The 16409-nt window shown below is 41.9% G+C and overlaps 1 protein-coding gene across 1 annotated transcript in view; it reads right to left on the reverse strand.

Annotated features, from left to right (window-relative positions):
• Positions 1 to 16409, reverse strand: part of LRRC75A (leucine rich repeat containing 75A) — a 405228-nt gene that overhangs the window by 327984 nt on the left and 60835 nt on the right. The window lies entirely within an intron of this gene.

The following is a 16409-nucleotide window of genomic DNA, read 5'->3' on the forward strand; positions in this document are numbered from 1 at the left end:
AGAGTACGGAATTGTACGGCGTACTCGCCAACGGAAGAATTACCCTGGACCAGGTTCAACAGGGCAGTCTCAGCAGAAGAGGCTCGGGCAGGTTCCTCAAAGACACTTCGAATTTCTGAGAAGAAGGAGTGTACAGAGGCAGTGACGGGGTCATTGCGGTCCCAGAGCGGTGTGGCCCATGACAGGGCTTTTCCAGACAGAAGGCTGACTACGAAAGCCACCTTAGACCTTTCAGTAGGAAACTGGTCCGACATCATCTCCAAGTGCAGGGAACGTTGGGAAAGAAAGCCACGGCAAAATTTAGAGTCCCCATCAAATTTATCCGGCAATTATAGTCGTAGGCCTGGAGCGGCCACTCGCTGCGGAGGAGGTGCAGGAGCAGGCGGAGGAGATGATTGCTGAAGCTGTGGTAGTAGCTGCTGTAGCATCACGGTCAGTTGAGACAGCTGGTGGCCTTGTTGCGCTATCTGTTGTGACTGCTGGGCGACCACCGTGGTGAGGTCGGCGACAACTGGCAGAGGAACTTCAGCGGGATCCATGGCCGGATCTACTGTCACGATGCCGGCTGGCAGGAGGTGGATCCTCTGTGCCAGAGAGGGATTGGCGTGGACCGTGCTAGTGGACCGGTTCTAAGTCACTACTGGTTTTCACCAGAGCCCGCCGCAAAGCGGGATGGTCTTGCTGCGGCGGTAGTGACCAGGTCGTATCCACTAGCAACGGCTCAACCTCTCTGACTGCTGAAGATAGGCGCGGTACAAGGGAGTAGACAGAAGCAAGGTCGGACGTAGCAGAAGGTCGGGGCAGGCTGCAAGGATCGTAGTCAGGGGCAACGGCAGGAGGTCTGGAACACAGGCTAGGAACACACAAGGAAACGCTTTCACTTACACAATTGCAACAAGATCCGGCGAGGGAGTGCAGGGGAAGTGAGGTATAAATAGGGAGTGCACAGGTGAACACACTAATTAGAACCACTGCGCCAATCAGCGGCGCAGTGGCCCTTTAAATCGCAGAGACCCGGCGCGCGCGCGCCCTAGGGAGCGGGGCCGCGCGCGCCGGGACAGGACCGACGGAGAGCGAGTCAGGTACGGAAGCCGGGGTGCGCATCGCGAGCGGGCGCCGCCCGCATCGCGAATCGCATCCCGGCTGGAGGCGGTATCGCAGCGCACCGGGTCAGTGGATCTGACCGGAGCACTGCAGTAGCGAGAGTGTAGCGAGCGCTCCGGGGAGGAGCGGGGACCCGGAGCGCTCGGCGTAACAGCAGCACTCCTGGAAGCATTACCATGCCTCCCCAACTGGAAGCAACATTGTTCTCCTACAACCACATACTCCACACAAAAACATACACAATGTATGTAGCATTCTCCCTCTTCCCACCCCTCCCTCACTGACAGCAGTGTCCAATTTTGCACCACTCTAATCATAGGAGCAGCATTGCATTTCTTCCTACATGGCCCCCGTACATTTCGGTTCACTGCAACACTTTCCCTATTCCTGTCCGTTCCTATACTGGCTGGAGTCCATTTAAAAGAAGTGGGAGGAACAGTGTCAGGAGACCTTTCCCAGCTCTATTTTCATTAGAGATGAGATGAAATTTAGAAAGATTCGATTCGACCAATTCACTGAATTTTCCGAAAAAAATTCTTGTTGGTCCGAATATATTCATGGTGAATTGCTATTAAAAACAGCTATTTCTGGCCTACAGAGAGCATCAATAGGTGTGTAGAACACTTTGCTTTGTCCTAACACGCATAGGGAGTGTGCTGTGTTAGTGAAATAATGACATGCAGATTACAGGCATCACTATTAGAATCACTGCCACACAGCATCTGGATGTGGCAGCAGGGAGACCATCACAATTGAAGAGATTAAAAAGATTTTTTAAGGTAATTGTTATTTAATTAAAACTTATTTTTAAAAAAATCCTTTTTCTGAGGACCCATTCTGGTGAGCATCCAGCTGGCGGTCTGCCACGAGGTTTGCTACCACCTGTTCCTGTCCCTGCCTCTCATCACCCCCCCCCCTTTTTTGACTGCCATTTAATCAGTTATGGTTCTTTTTTATCGAAACCTGTTTCATTTGATTCTTGTGGTAATTCCACAGGTAATATATGATGTTGATGACCATAGGGCCTCAGTCTTGAAAAGATTACAACAATTTTTTTTTTATTTAAATTTGAGATTTTGATTAGATTCACAATTTTAATGTCCGGGGTGCCCAAAGCGTTTACTTTCAACTAATACTTTATGACCACAAAACCCAATATAACAAGGAGTCACATGGTGGCACAATGACAGAGCCTAGAGGTGGCAGCAGCCCGACAGGACCATAGGGCCTCACAATAGAAAAGATTAAAGATATTTTGTAAAATTTTGATTGAAGATTTAAAATAGATTAAAAATTTTTAAGTTTAATTTAAGGTGCCAACAGCATGAGGGGACCATAATGTGGCAGAATGACATAGCCTGGAATTGGCGGCAGCAAGAGGAGACCATACAGTGGCAGAATGACCCAGCCTGGAGGTGACAACAGCCTGACAAGACCAGAGCCTCACAAATGAAAAGATTAAAGATATTTTTGAAAATTTTCATTGAAGATTTAAAATAGATTAAGATAAAGTTTCATTTAATGTGCCAGCAGCATGAGGAGACTATAATGTGGCAGAATGATCCAGCCTGGAGGTGACAACAGCCTGACGAGAGCATAGGGCCTCACAATTGAAAAGATTAAAGATATTTAGGAAAATTTTAATTGAAGATTTAAAATAGATTAAGATAAAGTTTAATTTAATGTGCCAGCAGCATGAGGAGACCACATGGCCATGGTGTGTCTGGGTCCTCTGTCTCATCTTCCTCATCACCCTGTAGCTCCACAGCCTGCTTCTCCTCTCCTGTCAGATGACTATAACAATCACTCATTTCACAAAACCTTGCCTGTGCTCCACTGCCCCCCTCCCCCTCCTCCTCCAGTTCAGCCCCCACAGGGCTCATGTGGACTCGAGATGTAGTTGCCACGTCTCCAGTGCCCTGACCAGCCATCGTTTCCAACATGTGTTGTAGTAAATTAAGCAGTGGAATGATGTCATTCATCCTATAATCCTGGCGACTTACTAATAATGTGGCTTCCTCAAAGGGCCTGAGCAAACGGTAGGTGTCACGTATGAGCTGCCACTGGTTGACATTGAAGTTACACAGGGGAGTCCCCCTATCCGCTTGGATTATCATGAAATCGGTGATGGCTTTTCTCTGTTTGTATAGTCAGTACAACATAATGGAGGGTGGAATTCCAACGTGTGGCAACGTCACAAATCAGACTATGTTGGGGGATACCGTTCTGACGCTGCAGCTCAAGTAGGGTGTGCTTTGTGGTGTACGAGTGGCTGAAGTGCATGCAAAGTTTTCCTCCCATTGCTAGGATGTCTTGCAGATGGGGGGGAACATCTCAGGACAACTTGACAACCAGATTGAACACGTGCACATGACTCAGCCTTCCTTGTCGCAGAGAAAGGAAGGAAGGCGCCTCATGTGCGGGATCAGTAGATCTTGCAGGTGGGGGTAAGGGAAGGTAATTCCCAAGCCGCTTACCAAAGTTGGTTGTGCGCCCACACACAACAAGGTTAGAAGCAGAAGAAATATGAAGGCAGGTCCACTGCAGCCCTCCTGGATAGGTATGGAATCAAAGGCGGATGACCAGGGAGTCAGGAGTTTGTCTGGCGCAGAGAGGAACCATCAGACAGCCAAATAAAATCAATGGATTTATTAGATGCAACGCGTTTCGCTGCACATGCGCAGCTTCATCAGGCATCAGGAAGCTGCGCATGCGCAGCGAAACGCGTTGCATCTAATAAATCCATTGATTTTATTTGGCTGTCTGATGGTTCCTCTCTGCGCCAGACAAACTCCTGACTCCCTGGTCATCCGCCTTTGATTCCTTGTCGCAGTGCAGACAAGATGTTCTTCCCATTGTTGGTCACCATGCTTCCCATTTCCAGTTTTCCCGGAGTAGGCCATGATTCGATTGCTTCTACTACACCTACAATTTGTGCAGATAGACTGTTGTTATCATATTTCTATATCAGCAAAATAATAAATATTTCAATAAAAATGTGTAGCAATGAGAAGGTCCAGAGACAATCTGAAAGAAGGGCCAAGTCTTTTTTTTGTCTAGGGGTTTGCACCAATGTTGATTTGGGTCAATCTGCAAAAGTACCTTTGCTTTGACTATACTGTACATACATTTCTTGACCTTTTGTGAATAATGGTTCTTATATCAATTTCATTTCAATACTGCAACAAGTAATTTAAACATACACAACCTACATAGGAATTCATAAACACTTGGGTAACCGGCTCAGTATTTGGATAACTGTAGATACTGGCAGAGCAAAGGTATTAACTACTATTCACTAACAATTATCTTTCTAACATTGTTCTTTCGAACAAAAAGCACTCTAACTTTTACAGTAATTAAACTGAAAGGCCAATTCCAGTGTATCAGAAAGCTGAACTAGTCTAAGCGTGGGAATTTGAAGGCCTTCCCAAGTTCATAGTTAGTGGCTTACAGCCAATAAAATAAGGTCAGTGGCCCCCAGCTTTGTTTCTACATAAGCCAACTAAGAAATCACTTGGAACTTGCAGCTTTCTAAACTCCATTCAATTACTTCTTTGCAATGATAACTACGCCAAGGACCACATTGTATGTGAGTCCCCCCCTCAAAAAAAAAACACCACTTACAACTCAGTAAACCTCATTCAAATACATACAGAATTAATGAAACGTTTTGCTAGGGCATACTGTACCACATAAGAAATTAAAATTTAATTTACATTTTTTATTGTTCAGAAAATCTCAAATCTCAAGTATCCAAATACCAGCAAGACTTTTATCCTCAGCTCCACAGACTATTTCAAACATATAAGTTCCAATGCAAGTTTTCTTTTATGTTTGACAGATAACAACTATGCCTTAAAGGGACTGTCCACCTTGGCAATCATTTCTTGTAGCAATGCATCTAATATAAAAAATATATATATAAAAAACCTTGATTATAAATATCCCACAGTTTTGTGGCTCCTTTGGTTTGACCCACGTGTCTCTTTGATAACAGACTAAAAAAAAAATGTTCTGAGTATAATCTGACTCTGCAACCATCTGTTATTTTCCTTCATTTGACCTCAGCTTCATGCTAGCCTACAAATTGTAGATCAGTGAAAGGAGAGAATATTGTATAACCTTTTTAATGACAAAAATAACTTTATAATTCAGATACTAGGCTTAAAAATGAATAGGAAACTTTAGAAAATGTGTGTATGCTCTACAAAGTAGAGTGGTTAAACTAAACTATTCTATTCTAAGTATTACAATCATGTGTAAGTCAATGTCTGACCTTCTCCTAAAAAGTCTACATTAAAAACAACTATGTCTCTCAAATTTCATTCAAATGTCTCACTTTTTATGTAATGGTCTCCTGTAGAGGGTAGGTATGCAAATACTTCCCAAACAGTATGCTCTTAGAAAGATTTAGGGTGTGTTCTTGGAGTATAGCTTAAAGGGGTTCTGCAGCAAAAAGTTATTCCATATCCACAGGATGACAGCACTGGGGTCAACACACACTCCATTTCTTTGGGAGTGCCAGAGATGCCCGAGTACAGCACTGAGGTCTCTTAGGTGCTCCCATAGAGAATGAATGGAGCATGTGCAGACCCCAGCTGGCAGGGTGGGGGGGGGGGGGGATATGTTACTTTTCCCTGCAGTACCCCTTAAAAATGTCCCGTAGGTGGAGAATCAAATGTTGAACTATAAAGAGCTGTTCCTGTTTAGTGGATATTGGCTCTTTTGAATTACATTGTTTATGATAAATTTCACGCAACTCTCCTAAAACACCCAAAAATTATTTTAAGGGTACTATATTGTTTTAAAAAATGGCATGTCAGCAGTTTTGAGAACCCCCACCAATTGCTAAGAAGGTGGTAGAAGCAGTCAGCTTAGCATTGTACCCAATTGTTTCCACTTAGCTCTGCCCAGTCATCATCAGAAAGTGAAGCAAGTGGTGTATGGTCTTATGGAAAGTTTATGGGACTCCTTATAAATCCATACACTGCTATCAAAGCCTATCAAGGAGAGCCAAACTGAAATGAAGGCATTACCATGCTTAGTTAAGCACTTTCCCCTTTATTTTAGCAACTTGTGGGGGTCTCTAACTTCTAACATGTTTCTATGATGACAACAGTTAAAGGTTAGGTTCACACTACTTAAATTCCATAGGATGCACTGTGCAGCAGAACCCAATTGACAGCATTGGGACTTTGCTGCAGCATCATTTTCGACCGAAATTCCTAAGCAGAATTCCGGTTGGAAAATCTTTTATGTGAACCTAGCCTTACCCTTTAAGCTGTGGCATATCTTACAATTAAAAAAAAACTGTAATTCAAGCTTAATTACAGAATGCAGAATGTAAGAATAATAGTATTGAACAGCTGTACTTACTAAATAGACACTATGGAAATTTAATTATTCAATTCAAAATGCCCTTGAATGGTCAGGGAGGATGTTTTTATCACCCAGTGGAAAAACTAACCCAGTCCCCAAGAGGTTGTGTTTAGCTTTCATCTATTTAATTGGCCTGAGAAAGAGTTTGAATCCCGGCATAATGTACAAAAAGATATTTGTCCACACTCTGATTGTGTTTTTTTCATTAATACATTGGACCCTTCAGGACTTCCAGCAGAGCAGCCTTCATGGCCGTTTCGTTGTAAAGGTAAGGTCAGTCCTTAATGGACAAAAACTCTCAAGGCAGCAACAAGGCAGTGGCCCTGATTTACTATTGTAAACCAAAAGACCTTCATTTACTAAGAGTGTTGTGTAGGTTTCTTTGTGGGTTTTAATTCCCTACAATTTAGTTTCCACGGTATTTACTAAGGTTTCCCTACATTTTCCACTTTCCCTACACTTTGCTTTTTTTTATACATGCTCTGATCTGTCTGGTTTTCCTCAGCTCAAATCCACATTTTATGTGGAAACCTTAGTAAATATGTTGGGTTTTTGTGAAAATGTTGGGAACACGCCCCTTTTCGGAGACCACCCCCCTTTTTAGAGACCACGCTTCTTTCCCTTTTTCGGGTTTTCTTAGCAAAATGGAGAGTTCGTCGGGTTTTTTTCAATTCTGGCGCAAATTCTGGCACAAAATTTGGCGCAGACAGAATTTCTGGCGCAATGCGACAGAATCTGGTGCACAAACCAACAAAACATGTCTGGTTTGCAATAGGGGGCCAATATGTTTTGTCGATTTGTGTGGCAGATTCTTGCACACTGCGACAGATTCTGTCTCATTGCGTCAGAATTCTGTCTCATTGTGTCAGAAATGGAAAAAAAAACCCGTCCAACTCTCCATTTTACTGGGAAAACCCGGAAAAGGGGTGTGGCCATTGTGAAAGGGGTGTGGTCTTGGAAAAGGGCGTGTCTCCAACATTATCACAAAAATAAAACATATTTACTAAGGTTTCCACAGAAAATGTGGTGGATTTCAGCTGAAGAAAAACAGATCAGAGCATGTGTAAAAAAAGCTAAATGTAGAAAAAAGTGCAAAATGTACGGAAACCTTAGTAAATGCCGTGGAAAAAAAATTGTAGGGAATTAAAACCCACAAAGAAACCTGCACTCCATTCTTAGTAAATCAGGACCACTGTGGCCATTATAAAGGCAAAGTTGTGGTATGAGCAGGGGTAGACTGACCATGCATAGGGCCCCCCGCACAAAAGATGATCACGTGGCCCCCGTGTGCCCACCCATGTGTAAGCCACACTCATACAGATGCTTTGCCCACATACAATAAATAAATATAGAAATATAAACTTACATTTAACCCCTTAAGGAAATTGCCCACTTTTGGCTTTCAAGGGGTACTCCAGCCCTAAGACATCTTATCCCCTATCCAAAGGATAGGGGATAAGATGTCTGATCACCGATGTCTGATCGCCAGCGGCGGGACCTCCGCAATCTCTCATGCAGCACCCACCTGTGTGAGCTGCACGCCAGCGCTGGAGACTCCGAGTCTGAAGCCTCACGACTACGGGGCCGGAGTATTGTGATGGCATGCCCTGCCCCCCTCAATGCAAGTCTATAAGAGGCGGGGGGGGGGGGGTGACGGCTACGGGGGCCCCTTTAAGGACACAGACAATTTCATTTTAGTTTTTTCCTCCACGTTCTAAGAGGAATAACATTTTTTTTTAAGCTACAGACTCATGTCAGAGCTTGTTTTTTGCATGGCCAATTTTACTTTGTAATGACACCTTTCATTTTACCATATAATATATGGCACAACAAAAAAAATAATATTTGTGGAGGGAAATGAAAAAATACCCCAATAACTTTCTTATTTTACCATATACAGGGCTGTATGAAGGCTCAATTTTTCCCCCATGATCTGTAGTTTTTATCACTACCATTTTTTTTTAATGGAACATTTTGAACGCTTTTTATTAAAAAAAAATTTTCCATATATGGAGTGACCAAACATCAGCAATTCTGGACTATTTTTTACATTTACACTGTTCACCGTATGGTTTAATTAAGCTTATATTTTTATAGTTCAGACATTTCCACATGCAGCGATACCACTTATGTTTATTTTGTTTGTGCATTATTTTTATTTAAAAAATGGGAAATGGGGGGGGGGGGTTATACTTATATTAGCAAAAGGGGCATTTTTACATTTATTAACTTATTTTAAAATATTTTATTCACTTTTTTTTGTCTCTATAGGGACTTATATACGGATTCTTTTGATTGCAAAACACTGAACAATGCCGTGCAACAGCGCAAGTATCAATCAGGATTATTGGTGGCGCGCTCTGTTTTTCCAGTTTCTGTGGCGCATTTTATACTTTATTTTATTTGCTGTAATTTGTCAGGAAGTGCTGGAAGTTAAAATTTGTTACTATCTTACAACTCCCAGCATTCCCTAATACAGCTTAGTTCTGCAGCTGCCCCAAACCAAAACTACAACTCCTAGCATGTTGCACTATTATATAGTAGTACAGTTTAGCTTATGGTGCAACATGCTGGGAGTTATAGTTTTGGATTGGGGCAGCTGCAGAGCCATGGGCTGTGTCAAGGAATGCTGGGAGTTTCAGTTACTAACTACAACGCCCAGCATGCCCCGAAAGAGCCTATGGCTCTGCAGCTGATCAAAACTTTACATTTAGTAACTACAACACCCAGCATGAACTGATACATTCTTTGTTTCTGCTGCTGTCCCAAAATTAACCCCCCACATGGTAAAGCTTATTTTTTTACTTCTTTTTCACTCACCACCAATGGGTGAGTGTAGGGGTGGGGGATGCGGGTTATGGTGGTTGAGGGGTGGAACTGCTCCTCTCCGGTGCGGCCTCCTCACTGATCAGCCACTAGATGGTACAGACGTGCCTGCAAGCGGCATGCACATCTATATCAGCAGCCCCTGCCCTGTAAAAGGGGCCCGGCGATTTATTGGGGCAGGGAGGGAGGAGTATGGTGGTCTAAGGGTAGGATCGGAGCGGACGGGCCCTGTATAAGTTAAAAGAGAAAGAGAAAAGAAGCCTGGCAGCAGTGGGCCCCCATAGTGACCCGGGCCCTCGGGCACTGCCCGAGTGCCTGACGTGTCAGTCTACCCCTGGTTATGAGGACAAAATACAGTCATGTCCGTAAATGTTGGCACCCCTGACATTTTTTAAGAAAATGAAGTATTTCTCACAGAAAAGGATTGTAGTAACACATGTTTTGCTATACACATGTTTATTCCCTTTGCGTGTATTGGAACTAAACCAAAAAAGGAGGAAAAATTGATAATTGGACATAATGTCACACCAAACTCCAAAAATGGGCTGGACAAAATTACTGGCACCCTTTCAAAATTGTGGAAAAATAAGATTGTTTCAAGCATGTGATGCTCCTTTAAACTCCACCTGGGGCAAGTAACAGGTGTGGGCAATATAAAAATCACACCTGAAAGCAGATAAAAAGGAGAGTCTTTGCATTGTGTGTCTGTGTGTGCTACTGGACTTGAGAATCATAATTGTGAAAAATATCAACCATCTCAACGTTACAAGTCCATCTCCAGTGCGCAACATTATCAAGAAGTTTGCAACCCATGGCACTGTAGCTAATCTCCCTGGGCGTGGACGGAAGAGAAAAATTTATGAAAGGTGTCAAAGCAGGATAGTCCAGATGGTGGATAAGCAGCCCCAAACAAGTTCCAAAGATATTCAAGCTGTCCTGGAGGCTCAGGGAGCATCAGTGTCAGCACAAACTATCCGTCTACATTTAAATGAAATGAAACGCTATGGCAGGAATCCCAAGAGGACCCCACTGCTGACACAGAGACATCAAAAAGCAAGACTATTTTTGCCAAAATGAACTTGAGTAAACCAAAATCCTTCTGGGAAAACATCTTGTGGACAGATGAGTCCAAGATAGATCTTTTTTGTAAAGCACATAATTCTACTGTTTACCAAAAACAGAATGAGGCCTACAAAGAAAAGAACACAGTACTTACAGTGAAATATAGTGGAGGTTCAATGATTATTATTATTTTTTTTTTTTGTTGCCTCTGGCACTGGGTGCCTTGAATGTGTGCAGGCAGAAGTAATGGAAGAAAATACCAGGTAGGTATAGCGCGATCCACCAATCGGGAGACTCGGTCTCAAATGAAGTTAAATTTATTTGCCAAACATAACGCGTTGCGAGGGTTTAGACCCTCTTCATCAGATGTACAGGCAGTATACACATACAAGTCATAGGAGGGTTTAAATAGAGGAAAAAGGGCGCCAAGGTGTCTTGGCTCCGCCCCTTGAGGGCGTTATTGAGCTAAAATAAACAACAGTCTTAAAAAATAGCGAATTTAAACATATGATTATGAAAGAAAATAATACAATTCTATAGCGGACTATGGAAAATAGTCACCCTAAGTATTGTCCTGAGCAATGATAAAATAAAGTTGGAAGCCTACAAGTATCTAGAGCTCCGAGCATTTTTCGGAGCTGCAAATGACTAGCGCATGCGCAGGCTCCGGGGGAAGCTCCGCAGTGTCCGTGCATAATGCACTGACATCGGAACCGCCGGGGCCTCGCGCATGCGCGAGTATTCACAGATACTAATGATCTCAGATTCGAGAAGTTACAACGCAGGGAATCATTTTGGATCTTCAAAATGAATTCCCTGATACCTAATGGTTTGAATGAAGCTATGGATATTCTTCGTTAAAACGTTTTTTCATTCTCATTTATCATCTTCCATTACTTCTTCTTGCTACTTCGGTCTGGATCCTTGCCGCCGACCACCAGGAAGCTGCACCACCACTGGAACTCTTGATTCATGCACATATTGCTGTTGTGTCATCATACACAACAGAACAAGGTGAGCAAGGTTTCATTATTGGACAGTGACGCTCACCCTTACTATACCACCTGTACAAGACGATATTGTCCTATGAGGAGCTCTGCTCTTTTCGTTTTTCCTATAGAACCTACTTGAATTTGTGCAAGGCATCTTGAAATATGAGGATTACCAAAGGATTTTGGGGCGCACTGTACAGGCCAGTGTCAGAAAGCTGGGTTTGCGTCCGAGATCTTGGGTCTTCTAGCAGGAAAATGACCCCAAACATACGTCAAAAAGCACCCAGAAATGTATGGCAACTAAGCACTGGAGAGCTCTGAAGTGGTCAGCAATGAGTCCAGATCAAAATCCCATTGAACACCTGTGGAGAGATCCTAACCCCTTAAGGACTCAGCGATTTTCCGTTTTTGCATTTTCATTTTTCTCATCACCTTCTAAAAATCATAACGCTTTCAATTTTGCACATAAAATTCCATATGATGGCTTATTTCTTGCGACACCAATTCTACTTTGCAGTGACATTAGTCATTTCACCCAAAAATCCACGGCGAAATGGAAAAAAAAATTCATTGTGCGACAAAATTGAAGAAAAAATTTCATTTTGTAACTTTTGGGGGCTTCCGTTTCTACGCAGTTCGTTTTTCGGTAAAAATAACACCTTATCTTTATTCTGTAGGTCCATACGGTTAAAATAATACCCTACTTATATAGGTTGGATATTGTTGTACTTCGGAAAAAAATCATAACTACATGCAGGAAAATTTATATGTTAAAAATTCTCATCTTCTAACCCCTATAACTTTTTTAATTTTTCCGCGTATGGGGTGGTATGCGCGAATGCATTTTTTGCGCCGTGTTCTGAAGTTTTTATCGGTACCATTTGTATTTATTGGACTTTTTTATCACTTTCTATAAATTATTTCATGATATAAAAAGTGACCAAAAATACACTATTTTGGACTTTGGATTTTTTTTTGCGCGCACACCATTGACAGTGCGATTTAATTAGCAATATATTTTTATAGTTCGGACATTTCCGCATGCAGCCATACCGCATATGTTTATTTTTATTTACACAGTTTTTTATGGGAAAAGGGGGTTGATTCAAACTTTTATTAGGGAAGGGATTAAATGACCTTTGTTAACTTTTTTTTTTTCACTTTTTTTTTTGCAGTGTTATAGCTCCCATCGGGACCTATAGCACTCCACACACTGATCTCCTATGCTGATCCCTGCAAAGCTATAGCTTTGCACGGATCAGTGAGATAGGGGCTTGATTGCTCAAGCCTGTAGCTCAGGCTTGGAGCAATCAATCGACGATCAGACGCCGTGGAGACAGGTAAGGAGACCTCCGCCTGCGTCCCAGCTGATCGGAACATCGCGATTTTATCGCGATGTCCCGATCAGCGCGATTGAGCTGCCGGGAAGCGTTTACTTTTGCTTTCAGATGCAGCGGTCAACTTTGATTGCCACGTCTGAAGGGTTAACAGCGCGCGGCACAACGATCGATGCTGCGCGATGTTAGCCCAGGGTCCCGGCTGTGATTAGCAGCCGGGACTGAACCGGTGTGATGCGGGGTCACGGCGTGACCCCGTTTTAAACACCGGGACCGGGCGTAGGGTGTACAGGTACGCCCTACGTCCTTAAGGAGTTAAAATTACTGTTGGGAAAAGGCGCCCTTCCAATAAGAGAGACCTAGAGCAGTTTGCAAAGGAAGAGTGGTCCAACATTCCGGCTGAGAGGTGTAAGCTTATTGATGGTCATTTTTTTTCTGGGTGCCAATAATTTTGTCCAGCCCATTTTTGTAGTTTGGTGTGACATTATGTCCAATTTGCTTTTTTTCCTCCCTTTTTTGGTTTAGTTCCAATACACACAAAGGGAATAAACATGTGTGTAGCAAAACATGTGTTACTGCAATCCTTTTCTGTGAGAAATACTTAATTTTCTTGAAAAATTACAGGGATGCCAACATTTACGGCCATGACTGCATATGTTATGTGGCTGTGATTGGAGCATTTTATGCTGTTACAGGGGCATTAATTTTAAGTTTAAGTTTATAAGGCTAGGTTCCCAAAGTGTTTTTTAGTCATATTTAATTTGTAAAAAATTGCATCCACAATGTCCAGTGCTAAGAATTTATCCCCTATCCAACCGCTGCGACTCCCCATCATCTCCTATAGGGGGCCCCGACTTGGCCTCGGATAAACTGCTGTGTGATGTTTGCCAGACAGTAGGTCAGCTGGTACAAACATGCCTCCTCTATTCATCTCTACTGGAGAGGCAGAGACACAGCTAATGTGCTGGGTACGAAATGCGCTCTAGCAGTGCAGAGCTGGGCTCGAGTCGGGGCCCCGTACGGGAGATCACGGGGGTCCCAGCAGTTGGACTCCCGCGATCAGACATTTCTTAGCACTGGACATCTTCTTTCTTCTCTATGAAAGTCTATGAGAAAGTAGTTGCCTGTGCACACATTGAGGGACCTATTCAAAAACTACTGTAATTTCTGTTACAGCAATATAAATCACACTTTCCCCTCACATTTTCAAAGGTCATCACTTTCAAGTTTTTTCGCGCCATTCTTGTGGGTTTTTTTCGGCGCTAAAATTGCTGAGTTAGGCGCCAAAAATCTAAATTCCAGAAAATTCCGGTGGAAGCATCTCACAGAATATTCTATGGTTACTAGTGCCAAGACGAGTGATAACTGTGTGAATGAAACATGTCTAGGGGTTAAATGTCAGTGTAGGTGCAGTGACTGTGAAAAAAGTTTTTTATTTTTTTATCAGTTGTTAAATAATATTTATATTTCAATAATTGATTAAACAACACTATTTTCGCACAAAAACAAATAAACAAAAAAAAAAAAACAACAACAACCATTTTTATGATTTCTACACTAGCAAACACTAGCAAAGAGCTGGTGTGAAATTTTTCATGTAAAATGGACTCACCCTATGAAAATATCATGTAAAACAGAAAATTTACTTAACCATGCCAGTTTTGCAAAACTGTCCAGAGCAGGAGAACATCCCCATAGCAAACATATGCTGCCCTGGACAGTTCCTAAAATTGACAGCAGAGGTCAGCAGAGAGCACTGTGGTCATGACATCAGAGGAAATGCATTTCTTTTTGGGATTTCTCTTTAGTATACAGCCCTTAAAAAGTACTGGAAGGATTAAGATTTTTTTAATAGAAGTGATTTACAAATCTGTTTAACTTTCTGGCACCAGTTGATTTAAAGAAAAAATAAAAACATTTCCACAGGAGTAACCCTTTAAAGTGCAGGCCTATATGTTCATACAACAGACACCATAAGGCAACACAGAAAAGAAAATCCACACTTACATAAACCTACTATTCTAAAAAAAAAAAAAAAAAAAAAGAGGATACATGAAATATAAACATACAAAAAGTTGTTAAAATCCTTTTTCAAGTACAAAGTCAACACAACTATAATTCATAAGATGACCACATGGTTTAAAAAAAAGCATCATGGTAAAGTGGTGTTTTTAATCATTTAATTCCACACAATTATATTTGCCTTTCTAAAAAAAAAAAAAAGCCAGAAATGTTCTGAATTCCCAAAAAAGACAACACTAAAGTACTGTGGGAACTGGGGACTTCTGGAGTGATAATAAAAATGACAACGTAAATGATCATCAAGGTCGCAGTGAGTCTCCAATAATTTCATCACTCATTACAATTTTAATAGTATGGTTACTGGCTTACTTAGCTTATAGTTTTGGTTTACTTTTAGTGTCACATGATGTAGAATAGGTCATTTGTCTCAGTAAAATTTATATTTGTTTACATTGTCATTCTAATTTTAGCTAAAATTACAAATTCCCCAGGAAAAAATGTCTTGTTTTGCTTAAATTCTTCTTGGCCAAGCTGCTTTGCTACAATTTTCTTTGTCTGCAGTTGTCTGCCACAGCTAATTCTGCTATTTAATATATTACATGAATAGCCTAAGACCAAAATATAGGCCAATAAGTAAATGTTCAGTGTAATTTAGTCTTCAAAGGGGGAAATTTTTTTTTGCAATCAACTGGTGCCAGAAATTTAAACAGATTTGTATATTACTTCTATTTATAAATCTTTATCCTTTCAGTACTTATCAGCTGCTGTATGCTCCAGAGGAAGTTGTATAGTTCTTTTCTGTCTGAATACAGTGCTCTCTGCTGATACCTCTGTCCATATCAGGAACTGTCCGGAGCAGGAGAGGTTTGCTATGGGGATTTGCGTCTACTCTGGACAATTCCTGACATGGACAGAGGTATCAGCAGAGAGCATTGTGTTCAGACTGAAAAGAACAACTCAACTTCCTCTGGAGCATACAGCAGCCGATAAGTACTGGAAGTATTAAGATTTTTAAATAGAAGTAATTTATAGATCTGTTTAGCTTTCTTGCACCAGTTGATTTGGAAAGAAAAATTTAAAAAGGAGGACCCTTTTAAAGGCTATGGGCACCTTTTTGAAATTTAATTGGAAATTCTGAATGAGCCCTAAGCTTAACATTCAGGAAAGCAAAAAGAGGGGGTGCAGACTGACCTGACAGGAAGCTTGCTAGATGGAATGATATCTGAACAGCATGTGACACCCCCCCCCCCCTATAATATAAAAAAAATATATATATATATATATATATATATATATATATATATATGTGATTAGCAGTATTTCAGCTCTTTGAATGGTCACTACTATGTCACTAAAATGTACAGTGTAGCTTGCAGGGCTATGCCGTTTACGTAAGTCCCATTACAGCCAATGTGAGTTATGCAAATGGTGAAAGACAGTCGGCTGTTTTCGGGTTCTTGACCACCTTGGCAGCCGCAAACTGGTCTGAGGGGACTGAGATGGCATATTTTAGTGACATGGCAATACCCCTTTAAACACAATCTACTGGGTTTGGGCTAGAATAGCACCCATATTCAAAGCCCAACAGATGTAATGCAAAAATATTTAGGATGGGTTAACACTGGCATATACCACACGTGTCACAAGTTGTGGCTCTCTCTGAGCCACTGCGGCCGGACTACTC

Source organism: Hyla sarda, chromosome 2 (assembly GCF_029499605.1).
Source record: "Hyla sarda isolate aHylSar1 chromosome 2, aHylSar1.hap1, whole genome shotgun sequence".
Classification (NCBI taxonomy): domain Eukaryota; kingdom Metazoa; phylum Chordata; class Amphibia; order Anura; family Hylidae; genus Hyla; species Hyla sarda.